Here is a 15,538-nt window from a genome sequence, read left to right as displayed (position 1 = left end):
AAGCAGAAGCATTGGGAAAAACAGTTACTACCTCTCAACTCTCCTGGATAAGAAGAGCCTTGGACTGAGACTTGTGTCCTGGAGGTCCTGTTCTGACTGGATTCTATCCAGGGATGGGTGCAGGAGTCAAAGTGCTAAAATGAAAATGGGAGCCAGCAGTTCCCATCCGCGACCACAACCGATGTGGGCAGTGTGACAGGGGAGGAGGAATGGCTGGGCAGGGGTAGGAGGCTGCCGGGTGATCTTCACTTCTTGGCCTTGCCCTGGGCAGCCACAGCCTCCATGGCTCTCCCCACAGTCTCTTCATCCCCTAGGAACTGCACGGGCTTGAAGGCCTTTAAGGTCTTACCCAACTCAAAGAGAGTAAGAATACCAGTTGGCAGGTTCAGCTCCCTGAGGTTCAGAGAAGCCCTCCAGATGTTTGTCTATACCCCAGAGACTGTTGCCGTGCACTGCAATCAGGACCCTTTTCCCTGCCTAGATCTGGGGGAAAGGCAGACTCTGGCTGGAGTGTCTCTCAGACTCCCACGGGAAAGCAGCTGATCTCCAGTGAGGTCTACACACCTACTATGATCCTTGATGATGGTGCTAGAAAGACCAGTCAGGCTCTGCTGGAGGGGGGTGGGGGCATCATACAAGCCCCTCCAGACCCACACCCAAGCCTCACCGTGCTGGGCAGCAGTTTCTGCTTCATCAAGACCAGTCAGACCCCCACAGTGCTGCTCACTGAGACACCAAGCTCTCACCACTGGTGCCCACATCTGGTCAGTGGCATCCAGTGCTGTGCAGAGGGTCTGGATTGCTCTTTTCTGCAGTGAGGCGAAGCAGATGTCCAATTCATAGCCAGTGTCTCACAGCACCTGCCTGCCGCGCTTTGCCTCTCCGTGGTTCACTAAAGCAGTTCTCCAGGTTCCAGGCATTCTGGGCTCTGGCTGTGCCAGATCAGCTCCAGCTTACAGGCGGCCATGGTGACAAGTCAGGGATGCGGTGCAGACCGGAGCTGGCTGAGATCTGGTGGCAATCCCTACACTGGGTTTTTCAGACATTTGTTCCACATCTCCTGATATGACCAAGTGATTTTTCTTTGTTAGCCTATTGACGTGACGGACTACAGTGATAGTTTTTCTTTTTTCTTTTTCTTTTATTTTGGTGCCAGAGATCAAACTCACCACCTGGTGCTTGCCAGGTAGGCCACTAACACCACTGAGCTAAATCCCTGGGCAGTAATTGTTTTTCAAGTGTTGAACCAGTTTTGTGTATTTATAGATAAAATCCATCTGGCTGTTTTGTATAATTCATTTTATACATCATGGGATTTAATTTACTCATACTATGTTTTTTAAAAATTTATGTCCATGAGAGATATTATTTTTTAATTTTCTTTTTTTAATAATGTCTTTGTCTGGTCTTAACACAAGGGTAGAGCTGGCCTTTTTGAATCCATTGGTATTTCTTGTGCTTTTATTTTCTGGAAGAGTTTATACAGACTGTTATAATTACTTCCTTAAACATTTGCTAGAATTTACCAGTGAAGCCATGTGGGCCTGGTACTTTTTGTTTTGAAAAGTTACTAATTATTGATTCAGGGTGGATTCAGCTCAGTGGCATAAGCACCTGCCTGATGAGTTCGAGATGGTGAGTTCAGTCCCTGCTACCAAAAACAAACAAACAAAAAATTATTGATTCAGTTGCACTAATGTAAATAAGCCTCTTCAAACTGTCTTTCATTTTGTGTAGGTTTTGTGTCTTCCACACAGTGGATTTATCTATTTCTTTGCAATTCTATCAGTTTTTGCCTTATGACATTTCAAAGCTCTTTTAATAGGTACATATATGTTAAGGATTGTTGTTCCTTAAGACATCTCAGCAACTCTTGGGAGGATGACCATATGCAGTATACTAAATATAGGGGATTTCTTTCTATCTTGTTTGAAGGCAAAGGTTGTTTTCACTGTTTTGTTTTGTTATGTTTCTTTTGCTCTATTCAGTATTCTCAATTGGTTTTATAATGTTCTACTTTTGGTTTGATTTTGCTATACCTAATCGACTGGAAAACTATTGTGAAGTTAAAGAGGTATACCCTAGTACCTATTACTACTATCCCAGTATCCCACTGTGAAATCCTGTACCAATTTCACTGCATTGTCTCGATTAGCTTTGTTCTGTCTTGTGCTGTTGCATTTTTACTACCTTCAAAATAAAATTTTTAAAAAATCACCTTCAAATATTAGAGAACAGAACTCCAGGCCCGAGTTGACAAGGCCTTAGAAGTAACGCATGTGTGGTACGGAAAATTGGATTTGATATCAAAGAATCTTATTGCACTGCCTATTTGCCTTTCATAATTAAAAAATAATTTTTGTTACTTTTAAGACTTTGATGCTTCCATTGCTTAGATGGAGGGAAGTTATGAGTGGGCTTATAGGGCTACCCACCTTAATTTGTGACAAAAGTATTTTAAATCTCATATGAACAAAGTACCTTATGATCCCAAATAAGTATCTTTAGAACTGATCTAAGGCACTGTTTTTACTCTTAAACCAGTATGACTGGATTCGCATACCGAATTTTTATTTCATGGATTCATTTATCATTTATATTTACTTTCTTGGAGTCTTCTCAATGGATGTGAAAAGACAAACAAAAGAAGCTGTGTATACATACAATTTAGAATTAAGCCTTAAATGACACCAATGGATACCAATACAAGAGTCACTTGTCAAAGAAAAGTAAACCTGAGTCATTTGTAGGCAAATGGCTGCACCTTGAGATCATATCACACACAGTGAATCAGACTCACCAGCTTAAATATCACAAGGTTCCCAGGGGCCGGAAGTGTGGCTCAGTGGTAGAGCACATGCAAAGCTCTGGGTTCAATCTCCAATTCTACAAAAAGAAGAAGACGGAGACGGAGATGAAGAAGAAGAAACCCAAAGCCTAAGTAAAGAGCAAAACAAAAGATAGATCATGGGAAGCAGGCAGACAGGTCGTTCTCAAATGGGAAAAGAATCAAGAAATGCGGGGGGAGAAGAGGAGAGAACGGGGATAAAGAATAGGAATTGAGATGAGCTATGTTCTTGTGCCAACTCCACACTATGAGGGCAAACACTATGTACCACTAACATGTACTAATACATTTCAGATGTCCATGGGTTTTTTTTGTTTTTGTTTTTTGTTTTTTTTTTTTTTTTTCCTTTTTATTGGTACCAGGGATTGAACTCACGACTGCCTGCTTGCAAGGCAGGCATTTATGCCACTGAGCTAAATCTCCAGCCAACATGTACTAATAAAACAAATGTATACATAAATAAATATCACTTCGGATAAGCTTGACTCTCAACTCACAACTGTTGAAAAATAGAGAGTTTTGTACAAATTTTGCAACTTATTTTATAAAAATCATATCGCATTTGTTACAGTTTATATCTACATGTTCCAACTCAACCACAGAGCTGGGCCATCTAGCTAAATGAGCTGTAAGAAGGGTCAGGTCAGAAGAGGCGGCTCCCTGCGGGTGTGGCCAACCAGAGCCTCCCTTCACCTCTGCCCTGGCACCCGGAAAGGGACAGTGTCCCAGCTGGCCGCCCACTATGGCTTCTGTCCTGAAGACAATGGGCCACTTTGCCATATAAACAAGTTCTGGGTGTTGGGGACTGTGTCCCAACAACAAGAAAAGGACTAAGGCAGCGCTGATGCTAATGTTCTTCCGAATTAGAGAGAAAGCAGATTTTTTGAGTATGTGGTTCAGGTCATTTACCTTTCTTTCTCTAAGAAGGCAAATATAAAAACTATGTCCTGCCCAGTTGATGATGCTAAATTCTTAGCTTATTGACAGGGAGAAGTCATACGTCATCAACTATAATGTATACATTTTACTCTATATCAAATAAATCTTTAGAAATTTAAAGCTAATTTGAAAGTGAGAGTTATATTTCAAGATAATCCTTAAAATAAAAATGTGATTAATTGATCCTTCAAAAAAGTTACTGGCTTCAGAAATATGCCAATGGTTATTTACAGCTAAATATCTAATCTATATTTACGAGAGATGATAGATGACAGATGATAGAAGCTGAAGTGAGTGTTTGGTGTATAATCAGTAAACTCATGACACAAAATACCATTGCAACACCAAAATATTGAAAGAAGCTGCCAAGTCACAAAATCAAGAATGTCTTTAAAACAGTTCTTGTTTTCCAGGAACCATTTAGTTAATTTAGCAGTGGCTTTGTATCTCCATACCATCCAGAAAAGAGCCCTAAAGTAGTCCCCTGGAGGAGATGTTACCAGCCTGCTCCACAGCACCAAGCTAGGGAATCAGCAAGTCACTCTCCTGTAGTGACCCATGCTGTGGCTGTGGGTGGAACCCTGAGTCTCTTTATTTCAGCCTCCTTCAGGATGCTGAAGGTGGCACTGGCACCAGGTCTGTGCAGAAAGAATTCTCAAGAAGCTTGTGGAGATAGACAACTTCACAGCCAAGATGATCTAAGTTACTGAATGGGCAAAACTGACTTCTGTCTATCGGTACTCTGAGAACCTACTTTTCAATTTATTCATAAGTATTTACTTCCCTTAAGTACATAACAACTATGATCATAATTAACCTTTTTGGACTTGCTTTTTGCTAGAGACTGTGCCAAAAATATTGGATGTATAATTAACTAGCTCTTCATTTTCATCCAACTCTAAGGTAGAGCCCGACATTATTTTCACTTCTAAGCACAAAACGTGGTCTAGGCAGCTTCCACTTGGCACAGTCACTAAGTGGAGGAGTCTCGCTGAATCCAGACTGTGCAGCTCCTGAGCCTGGGCCCTCACCTCCGGTTCACGTGGCAGTCCCATTCAAAAACTGAGAGCCTTCATTCTCCTTGGAAAGTTTTGCACATCATAATTAAGCCAGTGCCCCGCTCATCCCTACAAATAAATAACCATGTCACATTCCTTAAGAGCTTCTCTGAGTTCTATAAAATGTCTTATGCCTGCCGCAGGCATAAACACTGAAGAAAGGCTGGTGGATGCAGAGAGAAGGGAGCCTTCTCTCCACTGGAGAGCTGATTAATTTACAATTAACAGAGGCTAAAAAAGGTCCCTTTCTGGAAAGTTTGCTTCAGGGCCTAGATTTAAGATTTAGTTACTGAATTCTGTCTCTTTTTGGCAAATAAACACTAATTTTCTAGGACTCAAATTTCCTCTCTGCCCAAACTGAGACATTCTCTGACATGGAGCTTTTGCCCGCCCGGTATTGGTGCTATTTTGTACCCATGTTTCAAAATTTATTTTTTACTTTTCATCAGGATACTATGAAAACAATTTAAACATACAGAGAAGAAGGAACTATTAAAAGGGTGGCATAACAAACAGTCCAGATTCAACACCCATGGACACATTGCCTTTGTCATACATGAAGATATCTAAAAATGTCAGTATCTTTCATTCCAAAATACTACAGTATACATTTTCTAAGAATGTGATATATCCCCAGTGTATCACATAGCATTAACATATCTAAGGAGATTAATAATATTTCCCTAGTTATCATATAATGCCCAGTCCAAATTCAAATTTCCCTGTTTGTTATAAAATCAGGCAAAACTGAGTGTGGTGGCGCATGCCTGTAATTCCAGCATTTGGAAGGTTGAGGCAAGAGGATCACTGCAAGTTCAAGGCCAGCCTGGGCTACATAGTGAGTTCAAGGCCAGCCTGAACTACATGGCAAGACCTTGTCTCAAAACAAATAAAATAAAATCAGGAATGACAAAAAAACACAGAGGAATGTTTCCCTAGTGTAGTGATTATCAAGCTTGCCTCACAAACTCATTAGTCACGGCTTTGTTTTTAGAATACTATTACAAGGAGAGGCCTGGTGGAAGGGTCTAGCAGATCAGAGCTGCTCAGTGCTGGGCTGTTGGGGGCGGGCAGAGAGAAAGGGGGTGCACCAACCTGGGTCCCGCCCCAGTGACCAGCCTTCCTCTTCCAATACTGTTCATAGGTGGTGAGGGGATTTCTCCCCATCCTTTCGTGTCCCGCCTGCCTTTAATCCTATCTTTCCAAAACCTGAAATCTTTTCTTGCATCTTATTGATTCTTGGAATTTCTTTTCTTTTTCTTCTCTCCCTTTTACCCCCTACTAACTCTCTAAGATTTACAGCAGTCATAATCTTTTCCCATCCCCATTTCTCACTACCAGTTCTGTGTCCAGTTTCCTCTGTACCCTCAAGTTACTGTATAATATACCATTGCCAGCAGGAGAATCCTCCTCTCCCCTCTTACTTCCTCCATCCCATACCACAGAGCAGAAGGCTTTAAAATTATTTTTTTCTTTTCCTTCTCCTCATCCCTCCTCCATCCCCTCATTACCTTCTTCCCCTGCTACCTGGGCTTTAGACAACTAAAACAAAATCTATAAAATCACTATTGAATGCTGTTTTTACCATTTGGGAAACACAGTCATCACTTTTAGTGTAAATTAATGTGGGTTGATATTTGGGTTGTTACGGTGCTTTCATTATAACTATGGACTTTCTTTCCAGACTAAAGGGAGACCCAAATAAGGGTCTCAGGACATGCTGTTTCTCAGCTAGCTATGATCTACACTACAGAAAGGCTTAGCCTGTTACTACTGTAGATGGATAACCCAGACTCAGTGGACAATTCCATGCTAGTAAATCTGTCCACCAATTCCACCACCACACCGAGGGAGACAGCCAGCCAGAGTTCCTAACCTGGGAACGTGGATTGGATCAGACTGGATCAGAAGAATTCCTGCAACCCGGTGGGAAGAAGTCTTGAGTCTGAGTTAGCTTTAGTGTCGCAGTAGGGCGGTCAGAATAGATACTGGGGTGTGAGCATTCAGACTTTCTGGCAATGAAGATACTTGGGAATCAAGTTTGAAGTATCCATTGGAATATTTAATTTGTGTACCCATAGGACCTCTTATAGGTTTAAGTTTTTGATTGTTTATGATTTGTTTAGTAATGTGTGGCTATGCCATGTTCTTTGTTAGTTTGTTACTGTTGTACATTTGTTCCTTCATTGGCTCTGGTTTCACAGCTGTCTAGATTCTCTACCTTGCCTTAGCTCCCTATCTAGTTTGTACACCTCAACACTACTGAAAGAGTATTATTAACCTATTTGTTTATTCTTTTTGAAAACATAAACTCCTCCTCCCCAGTTTTTTGATTGCCCCTAGTTTCCCCACAGTGACTCTTACCAGCTCTAGTATTTACCCCGGATCCCTTTGACAGAAGGGCCAACAGTACACGATGCAGGAAAGGCAGACTATTCAACAAGTGGACCTGGGAAAACTGATCACCTGCTTCCAGAAGATTAAAACTTGATCCTTATCTCTCACCATACACTAAATTAAAATCAAAATGGATCAAAGATCTAAACATTAAAACAGAAACATTAAACCTACTGGAAGACAAAATGGGTAAAACACCTAGGAGTAGGAGAGGACTTTTTAAACAGAACCTCAAGAAACAACACAAGAAATAGCATCAAGAATCAACAAGTGGGATTATATCAGACTAAAAACCTTCTGTATAGCAAAATAATCAATTAGTAAAGTAAAGAGATCACCTACAGAGTGGGAAGAAAATTTCATTAGATCCTCCTCAGATGAAGTACTAATATCTAGAGTATATATACAAAGAACTCAAAAAATCAAACCACCTACAATGAAAGACTCAGTCAAGAAATGGGCAAGAGAAATGAACAGACACTTCACAGAAGAAGAAATACAAATGGTCACCAAACATATGAAAAAATGTTCAACATCTCTGTTCATTAGAAAAATGCAAACCTAGGAGTCCATCTTATTCTGCAAAGAATATCAATCCTTAACAAATGTTGGTGTGACTATGGGGGAAAAGGCTGGTGGCAATGTAAACAGTACAACTGCTATGAAAGTCAGTTTGGAGATTTCTCAAAGAACTGCAATTAGAAATTTCATATGACCCAGCTATCCCTCTTCTAGTATCTTCTAAAAGGAGCTGAAGTCATCATACTGCAGCAATACATGCATATCAGTGTTTATAGCAACACAATTTATCACAGCTAAATCCTACAAGCAGCCTGTACACCCATCAACAGACAACTGGGTAAAGAAATGTGGAATTACATGCAATTGAATATACTCAGCTGTAAAGAATGACAAATTTGAGACATTTGTAGGAAAATGGATGCACCTGGAAAATATAATGTTAAGGGAAATAAACCAGACACATAAGCTTAAATGCTGTAAGGTATCTCTCATTTGAGTAGGCAAAGTACAAAGAAAATAGTAAAGGATAGATAGAAAGGGACGAATCTTTTACAATAGGGAAGTGAGCCGAGGGAACAAGAGCGAGGGCTGAGGAGGAAGGGAAAGGGAAATAATCAGAATAAGGATATGGCATGTACAGGAAGCTAATAAACCCAATGAATGTGGACATGAGACACCTTAACATGAGCTAGGAGTAATAGTGTCCACGAGATTGAAAAATGGGATATGGGACCTGGAGGAGGAGGGAAGGACGAGGTGAGAAGGGAAAAGAAGAAAGAAACAAGCTGTAATATGTACATGTAACCTCTCCACAAGGCACTCATACACGACATGAATTGCATATACATACTAATAGTTAAAAAATTGTTTTAAACAGAAGAAAGTGCAGAGGGGCTCAACACAGCAGCTGCTGCCTACAGGCTCTGTTTGTGCTTCATGCTTACTAGGTCTGAGACTTCAGGAGTTGTCTCACAGTCAGTCTGTTATAATCTAGGCCAGAGTACTTCATCTGGGGCCTTGGGAGATTAACCAGCCACTTGAATGCTGATTTAGTGCTTAAAGGACTAAAGACTTTAAAAGTCATGGGCCTGTACCTTGCAGAGTTTTGAAAATAAATCTTTCTTGCTGTACTGCCAGGCTGAGCAACTGTACATATTTATTAAACTGCCAAGGTTTCTATTCATCCCAATTTCTATGAATTCCAAAGAATGTAATACCTATGATTCACTTTCCTCTGGCAAGCTTTTCCCCCATCCTAAAAAACTATTAGACATCTTAAAGCTTATTATTGTAATGTGAATACAGATGCTTTGTGGCCCATTGGTGCAGGATGGATATAAATAGTATAATTTATTAGTAGGCAGGAAATTGGATTGCCAAATAACATTAAAGGAGGTATTTGTTAACAGTGTTGAAGTTAGAGAACACTCCCCTTTCACACAACTACAACAACAAGAAAATCTGTTCTAGCCTTTGCTGATAGTGAGAAAACCCTACTTAAAATATCGTTAAAGAACCATGCCAACATCACAAGAGCTTAAAGGAAGACTTAACATATTAATTTGCAGAACAAAAGCCAGCCCAGCCTACAAACAACCTATTAGCACATTTGACCAGGCAGGGCTCTAGCCCTCCCTTATTCCGGTCTAAGGAAAGGAGCCTTCTAGCAGCGGCCCCCACTCAGTGCACTCCAACCCCTTGCACCTGGACCCCAGTTTTTGTGTGTATGTTATGGAGAGGGTTATTTTGCTGTAAGAAAGAAGGACTTTCATGACTTCAAACATGGACATTAGATCAAGTTTTTATCTCCTCCCATAATCCTGTCTTTGATGTCACCACACAGAGACCTCTCGAATAGAAAGGGTAGCCGTGAAAAAAGGCCTCATTCATTTATATGTTTAAGTGCTGCTGCCCTAATTCGCTTGTGTAGCATTTTCATTGTCTTCTGCTTTGCATCCTAAAGGCAGGCTTACACCAGCCAATTATGAATGGCCCCTCTGAACAAATAATTGAAATTCACAAGTTGTGGGGTATGGCTAGATAGCGCCTGAGCTGGAGGTGTGAGGTCCTCTGTAGTCCCCAGAGCATTATAAAAGTTACAGGCACCCTCCTTACTCAGGAGTATTTGTCTTACATTAGCTTTAATGCCAACTAATCAGGTAAACTACATGCAGTAAAGACCAGGCAACCTTGGGGAGCCAATCTTTACCAAGGGATCAGGGACAGCAGAGCTCATTTGCTCTGGGAAAGCAGCTGATTCTCTGGGAAACATCATGTTCCAACACAGCTGCTGAATTCCAAAACTGGGGATGCCTTCAAAGGGCATTTTAGTTTTGAAAAATAAATTCTTTTGAAGAATTTAAGAAAAAATAGTAATGCAGAAATCCTAAGGGTTCCACAATTCTGAGAGCCGCCCTGTCCTCTTCCACACAGCCAGAATGATGTTACCAACTTTGGAGCCTGGAGGGGAGGGCTTGAAAGCGGGTATATTTGCACATGATCATTCATAGGCACACTCCTTTAGCTGGCTAATTGCACGTTAATTGCTTCAAGCCCAATTCTGCCCTCTGCTGTGTATGTCCAAATTGGTTACCACAGCGGTGTGTTCTCAAAGGAAAGGATTCACTCTGGCCTATGGAAAATAATGGATCTTGCACTAACACAAGCATTTGTTCTAAAGTAGAATTCAGTATAAGGCTGTACAAGCAGCCGTGTTGAATGGGCCTTACTCGGTGGTGCTTTAAAAGAATCTTTTAATAAGATAAGGGGACTCTCATCTCTCAGGCTGTCCTACCAGTTGAGGCTCCAAATTGGTGGGTTTTACCACACATCTAGTGAACAAAGCCTGTTATCAAAAATAATTGATGGGGAGTTTTATCCTTCCTGCTTACTTTTTACCATCTAAAGTTTACATGTTTGGTGAGAAAAGGAAACAACACATATGGGAAAGTATGTGATGATAATATATCCTGATGAAAATGGTGAGTCAAATTTTCTGCAGAGCTCCAAATTTCTCTGATTATAGGTGCTTAAAAGGTTCCCAAAATTGTTCTACAAGCATAATAAAATATGTGTGCTACAAGGATAAGGAGATGTGATTTGCTGGAGATAAATTTGAAAATAGTGAAGAAGTAGTTCTGTCTCCTCTTTTTAGAACCTTAATTGATACTATGATCTTTTCACGTGAAATAATAGTTTTGTCTTTTCCTTCCAAAAACCACTTACATTGTAAAGGAAATCTGAGAATTAAAAACTGAAACTGTATTTAAGGAAATTATTCCCATAGATACAAATATATGCATACAAGGAAGCAAATATAAACAGGTGCAGAGGAACTGTTCATCGTAACGTTATTTGCCATCTTACACTGGAAATGATATAAGTCTCCTTAGTAGGAGCTGGTGGAGCTGTGATATGGATATGGCCATTAAAAAGAATGAGTTAAATTCAATGATGACTTAACTTTTAACACTCTGAATACTGAGAACATGTTTGTGTCTGTAGTCAATCTAAAGTTGACATATAAAAACCAAACTACGGGAATGCAACTGTGAGATAGCCAAGGTAATTCACCATTACACTTTGTATCTAGATGTCCCCCCAAAGCCTCATGCAGTCATAGGGTTTTTAGGAAGTGGCTGAATCTAGAGTATGTGATTGAGTCCTAGTTCAATGCTGGGATTAAGGGCACTGTGATTAAGGGTGGGTGACCGCTGCATTAGTCCCCTGGATTGGCACCACCTTAATCCCAGTAGACTGGATACAATATAAGGGAAAAAGAGGCTGGCCATGCACTCTCCATTGTTGTTTTGCTGTCTTCTACCACCACTCTGCCTTGAGCCACCTTGCCTTGGTGCCTCTGGATTATGGAACAAAACCTCTACAAACTGTGAGCTAAATAAACCTTTCCCTTTTAACTTTGGGTATCAGGTATTTTGTCTCAGCAATAAGAAAAGTAACTAAGACCCTTGTGCTGCATGGTCAGTGTGAGGTCCATGTGGATGATCCACACAAGAAACCAAAGTAGAGTCAAAAGAGAGGATGCAACTCAAAGCTAGCAGGAGTTCTGAGGAATTTTTCCAGAGCACTATCCTTGCCAAACACCATTAAACTGAGTTTCCCCTAGAGTGGAGGTCTGATCCTCTTTGTTGGAGAATGTTGCTGATGTTCTTTCGTGACTGACTCCTTCTTTCATTTGATGTGTTAAAGTTGTGCCTTCAGGGAGGCCTGGTTCTCATTCTTTTTAGTAGAGTTTGCCAGCCAAGTATGCCTATAAAGCATGCATATCTGTTGCACACACCTGTCATTCCCTGACTCTGCAAGGTTGTGGCAGGAAAACTGCAAGTTCAAGTCCAACCTGGGCAACATAGTAAGATCCTTTCTCAAAATTTTAAAAAAAAATTTAATTAAAAAGGGCTGGAATTGTGGTTCAGTAAAGGCCCTGAATTCAATCCCCAATACCACACACAAAAAAACCTTACTTCTCAGTAATTTTCTTGATTTTTTTTTTTGTTATTTTTTCTTGTTTGTTTTTGTTTTTCTTAATTTCTGGAGAGCTATGCTTTTCAAATAATCTGTCATTCTCAATTACTTTTCTCTCATTGATGAGACAAAATATTAAACACCCAAAGTTAAGGAAGGAAAGGTTTATTTAGCTCACAGTTTGTGGAGGTTTCAGTCCATAATCAGCTGACTCCAAGGCACAGTAGCACATAGCAGAAGGCAACAGTTCATGGAGGCAGAAAACAGCACAAACAAGAACAAAAGGGAAAGAGCATAGAGAGAAGACTCTTTCTGTCCCTTATTTTGTATGTAGACCACACCCACTTGGGTAGCACTTACACCCATAATCCCAGCATTATACCTCAACTCTAGAAGCCTGCACCCATGACTGCATGAGGCTTTGGGGGAACATCTAGACATAAACCATAACACTGTCCTAAAGAATCAGGCTTCTCTCAGTCAATCTATTGTGGACTGATACATATTTTTAATTAAACTAATTTCAACTGATAGAAACATAAAAATTATATGTACTAATAGGGTACCATGTGAATTTTGATACATGTATATACTGTGTGATATTTTACTTAGGTTACACACATCTATCTCCTATAACATTACTTGCTTTTATTTATTTATTTATTTATTTATTTTGCCAGAATTGGGGATCAAACCCAGGCAGTTTGCATACTAGGCAAGTAGTCTACCAATGAACTACAACCCCAGCCTCTTATTTACTTGCTTTTGAGACAGACTCTTGCTTCATTACACAGGCTGGCCTTCAACTCTTAGGTTCAAGTGCTCTTCCCACCTTAGACTCCTGAGTACAGAAACTATTCCTTATGCCACTGGGCCAGAATACCATTTCTTTTTGGCAAGATCATTTAAAATCTCATTTTTAAAAAGGATTTTGAGACATACAGTACATAATTATTATCTATATGCATCTTACTGTGCAATAGCACACCGGAACTCTTGCTCCTATAACTTAGTATTCATTGATTAATTTTTACCCATTCCTCCTTCTCCCTTGATATTTAAATACACCAAAATTGTATGTCAATATGCTATGAAAGTGTCTTACTTTCAATATTTTCTTTTCATAGACCAATGATAGACAATTGGAGGTTCATCACCAGTGTACAAACCAGACTTTGAGGAGAAAGGTCACAAAATATATGTGGGGCGTATGTTAAAAATGCAGTACATGTTTAAATTACTTTAAAACATTTATTACAGTAAAAGCCACTTTGTCATTAACCCCTCACTTTGAGCCCACCCTTACTGCCACTTTCTGAAACAGTTGTGGGAGTCCTCTTTCTCAAGTGTTGTTGGTTGCTCAGTCATGGGTGGCTCCAGGTCCAGAATCAGTTCCTTTCCTGTTCATTCTGACTTTGGGGGAAGTCACACACTGCTCGAGTTTGTCAAGAAGGCAGATGAGGGCACACCATAATGTTTCAATTTGGCATAAATTACAGTTAACGTTTGATTGATGAGGGGTGATCAACAAATATGATGAATGTTTAGATCTTAAACTTTATTACAGTAAACATTGCCCTTAATTTCTGAAGCACTTAATATACTCCCGGCTTTAAACATGTATCCCATTATTCTTTGCAATGTCTTCTAATGTAATAAGGTTTTTTTTTTTTTAAGTTAAAGACTCACTATACTTTTTGATAGTATCTTGCACTTGTGAATTTTAAACTTTTTTTTTTTTTTTTTTTTTTTTGGTGCTGCAAATTGAACCCAGGGCCTTACACATGCCAGCCAACTGTGATACTGTACTGAGCTACATCCTCTTCCCCTAAACTGCTTTTTTTTTCTTTTTTTTTCTTTTTTTTTTTTCCGATACTGGGGATTGACCTCATGCTTTCCAGGCAGGTGCTTAAGCCACTGGGCTAAATCTCTGGACTCCAGACTGCTTTATTTTGAATACATACTTAAAGTTCTCCTGATTTCCTAAACATACATCCACTCCTCCACTACCACCCTCCATACCTGCCCCAAGCATAAGGTTCCATCATCTCTTTAATCTTCACTTCTGGAAGTCCTGGCATGCTTTTCTACTGATAACTCAGCTGGTAGCAGTTTCTCCTCCTCAGATCAAAGTGGCTACAGTACAACACAGGGTGCAAGTCACTCTTCCTTGGAGGCTCTCTCTGACTCAGGGACTCAAAACATAGAGTTTAGTGTGAGAAATAATCTCAGAAAGCTCTCGAAGAGGAATGAGGAAGGGGTGAAGAAGAAAGCTAGGAAAAGCCACCAATAAAGAGTTCATTATTTTGTAAACTATCCTTGTTGGTATTGGAGTTTAGTAAGATTGAGGAATTTAGGAAGCTATTGAAAACTATGGTAATTATACCAATGAGGCAAGGATTGATATACAACCCTCACCTGACAGTGGCTGAGAGCTGCTTGGGTGTGGGTCGTACACTTCCCCACCCCGCCTGTTGGTTTGGCAGAGTATGCAGAGTATGCTCAGCCAGAGGCACAAGGCCTGACAGCTGAGGAGCTCTGCAGTAAACGCAATATGTCCACCTTGAACTGCTGTTTCTGGAGTGTAGACAGTGCTATGAATGATTCCATTTTACAGAAGGTATTTAATATAAGTTTTAAAAATGATTAGTGGTAAAACAGTGGTTATATGTTATTTAAGTAGGACGCCAGCATTCACCTTTCAAATTGTGTTAGCAATTGGTTAACTCTATTCTCATTCACATTGGAGAGAGACTTTGGCTTTCTTGTAATAAAACACCAGTAGGTCATTACACTGACTATATATTCCTGGGTGGACAAACTCTTGGACATACTTAGGTCTTCTGGGTGCAAGGGTGCCACTGTGCCAGCCAAAATGTGCTCCTCAAACTATAATGTGCACACAAATCATCTAAATATCTTGTAAATGCAGATTCTGGTTCAGTGGATCTGGAATAGAGCCTATGATTATTGTTTTTTTGTTTGTTTTGTTTTTTGATTTTTGTACTGGAGATAAAACTCAGGACCTTGCACTCGCCAGACAGGCACTGTGCCCCTGAGCTATATCCTCAGCCCTTGATTCTGCTTTTGTGTTTCATTTCTGCATGATGTTTTGAGTAGCAGAGGCATGGGTATGGAATTAACTGTGTGAGCTCTTGGCTTACTGGCCCATTAAATGTCTAGTTGTACAACAACCCAGTGGTTTTAATCTTATTTCCAGTGCTGTGCTAGAGGCAAGTTGGATCAGCTCAAAAGGGCCAGTTAAATTTCCAAGAATTTTGCAAGCTGATTA

General features: G+C 40.2%; 1 pseudogene; it reads right to left on the bottom strand.

Moving 5' to 3' along the window:
* Positions 1 to 245: 245 nt before the first annotated feature.
* Positions 246 to 875, bottom strand: LOC100714037 (phosphoglycerate mutase 1-like; annotated as a pseudogene).
* Positions 876 to 15,538: the final 14,663 nt, after the last annotated feature.

Source organism: Cavia porcellus, unplaced genomic scaffold, assembly GCF_034190915.1.
Source record: "Cavia porcellus strain 051 isolate PalLab524CR breed Dunkin Hartley unplaced genomic scaffold, mCavPor4.1 scaffold_1, whole genome shotgun sequence".
NCBI lineage: Eukaryota > Metazoa > Chordata > Mammalia > Rodentia > Caviidae > Cavia > Cavia porcellus.
This window is presented reverse-complemented; position numbering and strand designations above follow the sequence as displayed.